Here is a 12,652-nt window from a genome sequence, read left to right on the forward strand (position 1 = left end):
GGCATCGACCGGAACAGGAGCTGGATTGGCATCGACCGGAACAGGAGCTGGATTGGCATCGACCGGAACAGGAGCTGGATTGGCATCGACCGGAACAGGAGCTGGATCGGCATCGACCGGAACAGGAGCTGGATCGGCATCGACCGGAACAGGAGCTGGATCGGCATCGACCGGAACAGGAGCTGGATCGGCATCGCCCGGAACAGGAGCTGGATCGGCATCGCCCGGAACAGGATCGGCATCGACCGGAACAGGAGCTGGATCGGCATCGACCGGAACAGGAGCTGGATCGGACGGATCATCGACAGGAACAGGAGCAGGGTCGGATGGATCATCATCAACAGGAACATGAGCTGGATCAGCATCGACAGGAACAGGAGCTGAATCGGATGGAACAGAATCGTCTCCAACAGGAACGGGATTGTCTCCAACCGCATCGTCCCGAACAGCAACAGGATCGTCCCGAACAGCAACAGGATCGTCCCGAACAGGAGCGGGAACCAGGCAGCAAGACACCTATATATTAGTTAAGGCATCAAGACACAACATCAGGCATGGTGGCTGCAGGAATGGATAAGTATAATGTGATGGAAATTCTCTTGTGGAAATGTATACTGGTTTAAATTCATGTTAAAAAAATGTAATAACTATACATGGTAGAAATGACCGATGCAATTTTCAGAAGCGGAAAAACAACATACCGTCTGGAACAAAGTATATTTGCAAAATAGGCAGGACACAGACTAATGGAAAACTATAATGGTTTAGGTCAGTTTGATTTGAATACTTTTACACTGAAGTCTTCAATATTACTATTTGTAATTCTGCAACTATTTGATAAAAAATACCAGGAGCTGTGCGTTTTCTCACAGCACAGCACAAGTTTCCTTTCAGATTTCCTGTCTCTGCTTAAAACCTTGGAAGGAGGGAAGGAAAGAAGATTATGTCACTGCTCTGGCTGATTCATTTGTGTGTGTTCATTTTAGCTTTAGCTATTGAGCTCTGCAAACAGGGTTTTTAGAGAAGGGGCCAAGTTGACACCCGGAAAGTGGTGAAAAGGAGCCTACCGCTACATCGGGCTGGCAATGATAATACAAATATCAATGTGCAATATTTTATATATACGCAATATAAGGAAGTTTTTTTAAAATGTAATTTTTTTATTCTTAGTCTTGAATATAATAAAATGTATGCAAAATGTATGCAATTTCAATAATCCCCTGCAGCTATGCAAGAACAGCAGTTCACATGGACGGAATGTCACTCCCTTGCTAATCAGTCTGTGTTATGCTTTCAGGAGAGTAAAAAGCAGGGGGTGGAGATGTATTTCCAGACCTGCAAAACTTTAGGATACTGGTTAGGTGTTCATAGAACATCAGGTTACCAGTGAATAGAGAATTTTACGTAGCAGGAAGGTCTGGGGAAAACAAACAGGTTTGCTGCATCCGCTATATGTACGCTAAATGCTACATTTCCAGGTTTAATTGGAGTGTATCTTTTACATTTCAAAAGCCGAAATTTAATTGGTTGCTGTGTGCACGTTTTTTTTTTTTCTTTGATCTTTACGCAACTACATCTGTGTGTTAGTATAATATATTGTATAGGCACTATAAAACCAATAATTTCAGCATGCTGTACTTATTAATTTCACCTAATTATTGTGGAATATCAAATATATTATTGCATCAGATACTGAAAAAAAAGGAAAAAATCTTTGGCCATCTCAGTTAGGAAATATTTGTAGGAATATTTAGAATGGATGGATTTAACATTGGCTATATTTAATAAGGGTTTATCATCCAGTATAATTATATTTGTTGTTCAGAAGACTCTATGGTGTCTGGTTAAATAAGTATTTTTAAATAAATGGCTTTATTTCTTGCCAGCTGCCAAATAAAACAGAGGCATGTTTATTTTCCCTTCCAAATCCAATCAGAGCCCTTTTCTGTAACTGACTCCGCAGTCTTCTTTGAATTCCCAAGGTGATTATAGCGATATTACTCATAAAACCCTGCATTACCGTCCAATGTATCTATCCTTAATTGGCAACCAGAACAAATCTCTCACACTGCTGAAGTGTCTCTTAATTCACTTGCAAGAGCAACATAAGCAGAGAGCTGAACTATCCACTGATGGAATTTTGAGTCTTGTAAAATATTTTCTTTTTTCCTGTAGTCAGCTCTTGGTTCGCTCAGTGTTTTTTTTTTAATATCATGTTGTACAAGCCCAAACAGTGTGACCACATTTTCGAAACCTGTAAGTTGTTAGCTGAGTGATCTATGCCCAACTTCCTGAAGTATGCCTGAATGTTATGTGCCACCATAATACCTCATCTAGAAGGGTGAAGACTGAACATGTCAATCTGTCAAGCTCTCAACCTTTACTCTTATTTTAGCAGCCAATGCAGGTATATAAAAAGTCTGGTTTGAAATAAGATAGGTGTGCTGGGGCAAATGTGAATTTAACGACTAGTTATAGCCAAACTTTTTTTTAGTTTTTTTTTGCTGAAATTCACTTTCTCTATTCGTTTTGGTAATCATTGTCACTACAGGTGTCACTGGAACAGGAATAGAGGGATAAATAAAAGGGGATTTCCTCTTTTTGTTGTGTCTCTGAGACAGGATGGAAAGGGATATCTCCCAAGTCCCCAATGCGACAAAAGATAGTCAAAAAAAATACTGAAAAGGGTTTAAAAAAAGTATGTAAAAAAATAAGTCAGCAATGTGTAGCAAAAGTCTCTTCTGTTTAGTACCTGACTGTGGTAGGCACCTGCTTGAGACTGAAGTGACAAGGCCTCTCTTGCATCTCCAGTCCAACAGCCCTGTAGATGGTGACAGGAAAAGCAAGGATGATGAAATAGCAGGGGTGTTAGAAGAGCAGCTGATATTCTGTAGGTGCACTGGAGCCTGGAGTATGATCTTCACTGAGCAGGAGGGAACCATGATGACACAGCAGAACACAGACCAAGATCAGGTTCAAATAAAAAGCAAGTGCATGTAATTTACAGAGTTGCAAAACAGTATGCAGAAATGTAGTCAAGAGTTCAGGCTGAGGTTAGGAAGCAAGCAGCAGAGGTACAAAATCAGCAGGTAGTGTGTGCAAGTGTAGTTATAGGTACAAGCAAGGGTCAATATCAGAAGTCAGAGGTTTAAGACTGGACTTTATACCATCCCGGTTAGTCTCAGTGTTGAAATAAAACAAGTTGCAGCCTCTGTTTTGCTTCAGTATATAAAGTTTGCAGTTGGAGTTTAGGCCTGAAGAAAGGATCTAAAGCATCCTGAAAGCTTCTATTTTTAATAAATTAAGTTAGCCAATAAAGGGTATCACTTAACTTCCAAACTTTCTGCATCTATCCATGAATAACATGGTGCAATATTCTGCCATTACTTTACTCTAACTCTCATCTCACCATACACTGAAATTTCTGTTGCAGTGCATAACTGTAGGTTTACTTTGAGCTAAGAGCAAACTTCAGGGAAAAGCAAAAATGAGATTCCTGGGAGTATTATGTATACAAACACTGAACAGCAGTGGTTCCATCAATGAATGGTACCACTTCCTGTGGCGGGTTATGCAAGCAACTCAAAAGCTGCCATGTGTTATGTGCATGGTAAATCATGGCAGGGTACTTTGCACAGCCAGACCACCCAGATTGGTTTCTTCAGGCTTTTAGGGGAGGAGCAGCGGAGGCTGGAACTACCAACAGTGCTTTTGCAGTGCAGTGCACACTCTCAGTCCACTCTCGGCATCTGAAAGGCGGGTGGTGAGGCAATGTAATGCCAGCGTGCATGGATAGGAGTTAAATGACCAGTGGCCATCCAGTGGCTGAAGAGAGAAGATGCTGGTTAGTAAGAAGTGGGTGAGAAGATAGTAAAGATGGGAAGTGCAAACCTGTCAATGCCAGAGGGGGAAAACCCAGAGATAAGTGTACCATAATGTACAAGTATGCTATGCTGCCACTGCTCTCCATGCTTCAGTTCCTCTTTAAGTAAAATAACTGTTTCTTGAACTATACTGGTGGTAATTCATCTCTTTCCCTCATATCTATGAATGAAGATACACTTTTTGACCAAGATAACTTCTGCCAGATTAAAGGAGAATTATGGGGACAGTGAAATGCACTCATCCCCATAGTTAGAGCAGACATATGACACTACAGCTGTCACACTTCGTCTCTCTTGATGTCGGAAACCACATACCTTAGATGAGTCTGAGTTGATGAGGAAAGCCTCTCTTGCAGCGCAAGTCCAAGAACCCCTGGAGGTGGAAAAGGTGCACTAGGACAGGAAAGGCACCAGTGCCGGTAGCAGCGAAGGCCAAGGCAAGCCGAATCTGTAACAGTCGAGCAGCGAGGTACCAGGATAGTAGACAAGGCGTAGTCAAGGACAGGCAGGATCAGCAACTTGCGGGCAGCGAGGTACAGAGCAGCAGACAGGAGCATAGTCAGAAAACAAGCCGAGGCCGAGGGCAGCCAGAAGAGCAGCAGAATGGATAGCCAAGCCGGGTCAAATACCAGGAGATCAGAGTCAGGATGCAGGGTTCAGGTTACAGGAACAGGAAACAGCTGAAGACCAGTCAGCACTGGAGGTTGGAATGTCACAACCTTAAATAGCCTGTTTAGCGCAAAAATTTGCAACACGCACATGCGCATGTCAACGTGCATGCCGAGAGAAGCGCACACCAACGTACAGTCACCTGCGCAGAAGTGCCCGGCGGTGCACAATTTTGTGAGCAAAACTATGTACATGCGCAGGTGCCCGTGCAGAATTCCGAGCGTAAGGGCCAAGCCTTGCTTCCTGACACTTGATCAAGAACTAAGCAATCACAAACCACTGATTGCTCAGTTCACGACCTTCTCCCTGCAGAGATTGGTGACTCTCAGTTGCCACTCCCTGCAGCGATTCCCCCATCCCATCTCTGTTCCTCCAGTGCTGACCTGAGGGACAGACAAGGGAGGGGGTGGGCACAGCTGGCTCTGGCTCTAGAGAGGCAGAGCTAGCTGTTAATCAGGCAGCAGGGTTGATCTTGACAATTTTGTCGGGATCTTTCCTGTCTGCAGCACAGCTCTGCGCTGTCAGCATATAGCGGGCAATAGCTCACTATATACTGAGCTTTGGGTTACAGGAGGACATTAGTAAATATCCTCCTGTGACCCAAAAGAGAACTATAGCCAAAAAAGGTTTGGTTATAGTTCTCTTTTAAAACTTATTCAATGTGAATCTTAATCTGTCCAATCAGGTTTGCTCATGTTGGTCTTAAATATTTCTAGTACAATCTATTTTTGTCTTACTTTTGTTGATCTAGTTACAGTATGCTATTTGCTGCCCAGTTTGATGCACATTGTACAGAATAAATAAACATTCTTTATGTATTTGTAAAAAATATATTTAATTTCTGAGGGTATGATTTCATACTTACAGAAATAATTATAACATGAAAAGAGAGAACATGTATGCCAGTTGCTCACTGAAACCTTTTTACCTTTTACAGACACCTGTATGGTCCTTCTACAATACATGTAAAGAACTAAATTAGGATCTGAAATATCATTTTGTTTATTCACTAGGGACTCATTTATACTGATATTTGCAACCTTTGGTGCGTTTCTTCTACCATTTGCATTCAAGTCACGGGTAGCATGTCATGTTCTAAAATTATAAAAGCTATTGGCTTTGATGTAATATAGGTCTGTGAGAGTTCTCAGACCAGTAACCAGCAGATGAATGCATTTTGCAATAGCTCTCAAAATACAGGAGTAGGCATTTCTCTGAGCAGGTATGAACTGCTGGTAGAAGAAACGCAAACAAATGAAGGGTTCTAGTAAGGGTGATGAATATCATGCAATCATTTAAGAAATTGAACCTTTATCTCTTAACTGCTTATGAGTTCATTTGGCATTAGATATTTATATAGGTAAAGCATTGAAATAAATGGCAGGTCAATGTGAAGCCCCTCCTAAAATAGAAAAGCCTTTATAATGTGTGCTCAGCATTTTATTTATTTATTTATTTTGTGATTGGTTTTCATGGTGACCAGCATTTCACCAGACAGGAAGTGAGGATAACAGTAATATAGACAATAAAAAAATGTGTTTGAAGAGTAGGGAGAAGCTAAACTCCTGTCAATTGTATTGCTGTCTGCCTCATTGTTGCAGATTTTCTCTTACTTCCAGCCTGGTAATTACTTGTCACTGTGCCATAAAGCGAAGGGAGATCTCTCTAATGGAGTCCCAGACAGCAGTAAAACCTGACAAGGGTTCAAACTCCTCATCATTCTATCCAAAACTAAAACACAAAACATGTTTACTGGACATAGACTTTACATGAATGTCATTTTAGATTGTAACTTCTCACAGGCAGGGCCCTCCTTACCTTCTTGTCTTGACTTGTATTGCAACTGTAATCTACACCGTATATTGTAAAGCGCTGCGCAAACTGTTGGTACTATATAAATCCTGTATAATAATTTCGACTCAGAGGTACTTCAAATGATAAAAATAAGTATATGCTATCTGATGCTTCTATAGAAAAATAAATAAAACTATATCACACTAACTGAACAGTTGCATACTCTGTATGTTTAAGTAAATATTAACCAAACAAAGCGGCAAGCTGACTCTACAATATGCCTTTACAAAGGTGCTCAATGTTCCATATGTACGCTTCCTTACATAAATAACACTTCTGGTGCACTTTTCAGTGGAATCCTATAAAGCCAATGTGGTATGTGGCTTGGCTGCTTTGGAAATTGAGTTTTCCGCAATCTAATCTTGGAGATAGGTTATAGTATATAAAATCCTTAAATATCAAAGCAACAGGGGAAAAAACTTGCAAAGTACATATAAACACGCTCAAGATGTTTCCCCTTGGTGTTTGATGTGTTTTGCAGCTGTTTCACCAATATTATGAGTTAAAATATCTTATGTTTGGAACATGAAAGTTTGTCTCCCGTAATATGCGTGAGATTTGCAAGTACTGGTAGTCTCTAATAAAAACCTTTTCAATATTTAACTTTACTTTAGAATTATTGGAGTGCTTTGGTTCTCACTTGTTGAACTTGAACAGAACAAGATTTGGTAAGCTGTCTTATGATATTCTATTTGTGGTTGTTTAGTTTCCTCATATACTGTATTTTCCGTTCTCTTCTAGTTTTTTGTGTTTTGTAAAAAGACTACCCATTCACTTGGGTTGTAGACATAGTCAAGCCTAGATTGGCTACAGCTAATGATCTGCTTTCATTTTATTCTCAGCTCCACTCTTTCTAGAGTTTGTCACATCTAGTCTGGTCAGCATATCTTCTTCATCAAATTTTGGAGCTGTGTTATCTCTATTATGTCATGTATAGGTGCCACGTCACATTCAGGTTCTGTCCGATTATTGCTTGTTTATTTTTTTTCACCCAACTTATTGCATCTAATTTGACTGAATTTGACTGAATTTGGCTTGAATGGTTCTCTGGGATTAATGGGTGAAGGTGAGCACAGGAGCAAAGACAGAATAATTTACAAATACTTTGTATAGAGTAAAAACGTTTTAGCACAAATAAAGATGAGTTTAAGTCTATCTAAAGCCTCTATTTTTGCTCTCAGAGTGATAGGTATTTTAAATGGAAGCTGGCATGTTAAATCTTTAAAAAATTTTAATTTCTCTATTTTTTTTATGGCAAATGCAGCTAGGAAGATGGATGTCTCATGCACCCTGCAAGACACTGGCAACATCTATTCAGCTACATCAGCAGCAAGGGTGACCATAGTGCTTTGCTTTCTCTTCAGAAGAAAGAGTGTTGTTAACTTGTAAAAAGAAGTGCCTATCAAATGGTTTTGCTGGCAGGATAAACAGGTATTTACAAAATTTCCCAGGCATACTTACTAAACAGAGAGCCTGTTATTATTGATATGGGCAGCCTACATCACCTATGTGATTATAGAGCTTGACCATAGTTCTACTTTCACTCTCATTCAGAGAAAAATGGGGTGCCAGATGAGGTGAGAATTTTCACCTATGCAAAGCCGTAGACATAGCCCAGGACAATGTTCTCACTGCACCTCAGCATCAGTGAGAACAGGTGTCAATAGGACTGGTGCAACTTTGAAGTAGCTGAGAGTAGCTGAGAAGGCATTTCACACACTCGCAGACAATATTTTATGTAGGAAAAACAGAGTTTATTTTGCAAACTTTGTACAGCCTAACAAATTCTGGTTTTAAAGACCAATATCAAGTTCTAGTGACATACCAGTAGAGAAGAGATGACCTAGTACAGGGCAAATTTTGGAGGCTACCAACGTCTGAGTCCCAAGTGCAGCATAGGTTCAGTGCTTAGCACTTTGCTATGTTTGAAACCAGAGAGACAAGCTGTGAAACTGCCCTGTTCCCCTGTGTAGCATGTCAGAATTATTCAATACTAAAAAGAATTTCTTGACACAAGACTGAATCTTATCGGCTCTAATTGAAACCATGTCTTTTTATATTTTGTGGCAGCTTAGTACTCAAAGATTAAAAATGGTCTTCCCAACAAATGTTTTGTGTGTTACATATTTTGTTAAGTCAGTGATCCATCAATGATATGTACGTTACTGAAAAAAGAGGTGGTTTTAAAACCTCTTCACCAACAAATGGCCAATGTATTTGTTGCCAACAGCATTCGAAATAACAGATACTATACACTATACACTGAGGGGCCAGAATATTATGACCACCCCATCAGTACTTCATTGGGAGATGTTGAAAGGTGATGCGAGGAATCTGACACTGCACTGTTGCCCTTCTGTTGTCTTGTACCAGTCTTGCCAATCTCCGTTCTGCCCTAACAGTGATTAGTTGCTGACGGCCACAATTCGCACGTTCAGACCCAGATTTTCGGCTGACAGTCCAGTCTTTAAACACTTTAACAATGAGCCCCTCTTGAACATTTAACAAATGCTGCTGTTTTGCTGATACTCGCTCCATGGCTCGCGCCAACAATCATCACACGTTCAAAGGCTGTTAAATCGCATTGTTTACCCGTATCTTCAGAAAAAAATCACTTCTACTGTCGTGCTTCCCTATTTATAATGGTCTGGCCCTCTAGCAACTTCAGCACAAAATTATAGCTAATTATAGCTAATTTGCCTACAAACGTCAGGTGGTCATAATAAACTGGCCACTCAGTGTATAGCACAAAGTATGTGGACACACTTCAAATTATTGAATTTAGATATAGTGAAGGACACAGTCAATGCTACAATGTGCAAAAATATTTTACGAAGCCAGTATAGATAGATTAGGAAATAGTTTGATGAATTTGGTGTGGAGAAACTCAAGTGGCCTGACCTTAACTCCATTCAACACCTTAGGGATAAATTGGAACTCCAATTGCTAGCCAGATCATCTCATCACACATCACTACCTGACCTCATAAATGCCCTATTGGCTGAATGGGCAAAGATTCACACTAACCTGAAATCTTGAGAAAAGTATTTTTGAAAGTTTGTTTAGCCGCAAAGGGGGAACCAATTCTATATAAATGTCCATGGTTTTGAAATGAGATATCCAACAATCTCATATAGTTGTGATGTTCAGTTGTCCATGAACTTTTGACCATATAGTGTATGTGCTTGTATATCAAATAGCAAGGATTAAATGTTTTGTCTTACAAGAGACAGATGGTGCCTGTATGTGAGTTAATCTGTGTTGAATGTCTATATCTGTAAATTTGGCTATCACTGTGGACCCCAACGCTGCTTTAGACTACACTTCCACAGTTAAAATGAAGATGAATTTGGCTGCCCAGTTTTTGTATAGGCAGCTTTAAAGTGACCCAGGCCATTCGTTTTGCTATCTCATCTAACAGTACCTGTGCATAAAGGTTATTATAGGCTTTTTAATGCTCCTTCTCTCATTTTCCAGCTCTTTAAAAATCCCTAGAGAGGTGTGAAAACTCTGTAAAGAGTAACTTTAGCTCCTTTCACTTACTTCATCCCTACTTTTACCATGAGCTGGAATGACCTCAATTGGATTGGCAATTCCAGTCAGATGGGAGAGAATAGATAGTCATTGTATCCATGCAGACTGATCACCCATGAACCTTTTGAAGGTAAAATGAATTTTTATACAGCTGCTTTCTAGGGATTGCTAGAGAAGTGTGACATGAGAAGTGGAGCAATAACAACTGAGCAACGGCCTCTATACAAAGGCACTGCTTTATAGAAGAATGGCATGAGTGGCATGAGTAACTTTAACGTATAACTCTACTTTTGCTAAGAAAAAACTGCTCATTGGGCGGCCTATGTACATTGCAAGGTTTTAACAAACTTTGTTGCAGATTCTGCTGCTTTTCTGTTGTGAAAAAATATTTGTTCCACCATTTTCTTTCCAGACTGTTCCTGAATGGGAGGGACTGGATCATTATAACCACCTGTAGCGATTCTAGTGTTTAATAATAAAACTTGCAGTGTCTGCATCCCTTTACAAGTGTTCAATCTTAGGGAGTATCTTAACTAAACTGAAATTCCTATTGCAGGGGAGGCCTAGAATTTTACTGGTATCATAGTGCAGACTTCTGAAAAAAAACAGTGAGCCAATCACAGAAGCAGAAAATTACATTTCTGGTAGAAGTTTGTACACCAACATTGTACAGAAGTTCTCCAGGTTGCGATATTGTATTGAGTTTTGGAAAATTAGAGCATCTACAGATTGAAATGGAAAGGACATTTTAATAGTATTAGAGTGGCACCTAACTTAGGAGTTAAACCTTAAAAATGCATTCAAGTACCAAACTCGCTCCCGTGATGGACTACAATCTCATGTTTGGTTTACTAATTTGTATTGAGATTGTAGTCCATCACAGGAGTGAGCTTAGTGCGCTGGCTACTACAGTAGCCACCCTCCAGAAGGAAGGACAGTGTCAGCACCAATTCAGAGATGATTTGAGGATCTACCGCCGAGTGATATTCAAATAAGATAAATTTATGTTAATACAAGCAGTCCCGGGTTATGAACAAGATATGGACTGTAGGTCCGTTCTTAAGTTGAATTTGTATGCAAGTTGGAACAGGTACATTTTTCTAGTGTACCTCCAGCCAAAAAAAAAAAATATTTTGTAGTTTTGGATAGCATAGGGAAGGGTTACGTTTGTTTTGCTGTCTGTGCCCCTGTCCAGAACCAGCAGTTGTATCAGATTTGTTTTTCGGCATTGTTACAGGCAAACAAGTAGACAAGGAAGACAAAAGTGTACAGTACACTGTATAGTATATACAGGGTATGATAGGGGTAACGACAGTCAGAGCCAACTTCCTGTTCAGTACCAGACGCGGAAGAAGAGCCGGAGCACTAACAACTTCCTGCAGGAGGTACAGTACTAAAACCCAGACCCACTACTCGTCTGCGATCGTCGGCATGAGCACCGTTACTAGTGGTACGCTGTGTGGTGAAATGCTGTGTGGTACAGTGGCTGCAAGCAAAACAAATGACAAACGCACTCATCAATTCGTCACCAGCTTTACAGCAAAGTGCACATGGAATGGGCTTTAAACTGCACCTTGCTGTAAAGCTGGGGACAAATTGATGAGTGCGTTTTTCATTTGTTTTGCTTGGCTGATTTGGTGCAGTGATGCATGGGGGGTCTCGGCTGCCATTGGGATGAGCGGCATCCTTTGTGCGTTCCTGTGCCTTTAAGGGAGGTTGGGCTTCCTCCTGACAGACCTGCACCCAATTTTATCTTCTGACCCAGACTCTCATAGTTTAGAGTTAGGACCGCACTGTAAGAGGTGCCCTGGCGCGGCTGTGGGGCTTTCACATTTTCTGCAGAACATGTGTATCCAAACCTCTGTTTTTAACCCTAGTGGTGAGAAGTTTTTTTACATAGAAAAATTGGGAGAGTTGTCCCTGGATGCAGCGCTGCCACAAGGGTGGGGGTGGCTGGGTGTGGGTTGGAATGATGGGTGTGCTGCTTCTTATAGATGCGGACCGGGGTGTCCGTCGTTTGCCAAGGGGATCAAAGAGAAAGGGGAGTAAAGAAGCGCTACTACCATATATAAAATGAATGGAGATGGCCAACTTACCAATGGATGGATGGTGGAGCGTAATCAGCGGCGAGGGGTCGATGGGTGTAGGTCCATGAATGGTGAGGGTGGTGATCACTCAGGGGGATGTGTGAGCAAGTAGGGGGTATGTAGGTCTCTGCTGTGGTGGCTGAGGGGGGCACAGTGTAGATGCTGGCCTGGGTATGTGTTCGTAGGAGAGGGGGGCTGGTTATTGCAGGCACAGTGAGCAGAGAGATGATGCTGGTAAAATTGTAAGGGGTGATGCTGGATGACAAGCACTTTTGGGGCCGCGCAGGGTCCCCTTCATCAGGCCCAGAAATGCGCTTGTCGTTTCAATGACAACTATCAATAAAATGGATTTGCACTATAGATGTACCGATACCGATACTAATATCGCTGCCGATACAGAGTATTTGGGCGAGTACTTGTACTCGTCCAAATGCTCCGATACCTTCCCCGATATTGGAACTTCCGGTCGTAGGGAGATGTCCCTCTGACCAGCAGCGCTAAGGGAGCATACAGCCATCTTCCTTAACAATCAGGAAGCCGGGAGGTGGGTTATCATCCACCTCCTGGCTTCCTGATTGGCTAGGAAGCCTGCTTCACTTGTTGCCACTGGGCCTGCTCTGTGTA

Source organism: Nanorana parkeri, unplaced genomic scaffold, assembly GCF_000935625.1.
Source record: "Nanorana parkeri isolate BGI_ZX_2015 unplaced genomic scaffold, ASM93562v1 scaffold150, whole genome shotgun sequence".
Lineage (NCBI taxonomy): Eukaryota > Metazoa > Chordata > Amphibia > Anura > Dicroglossidae > Nanorana > Nanorana parkeri.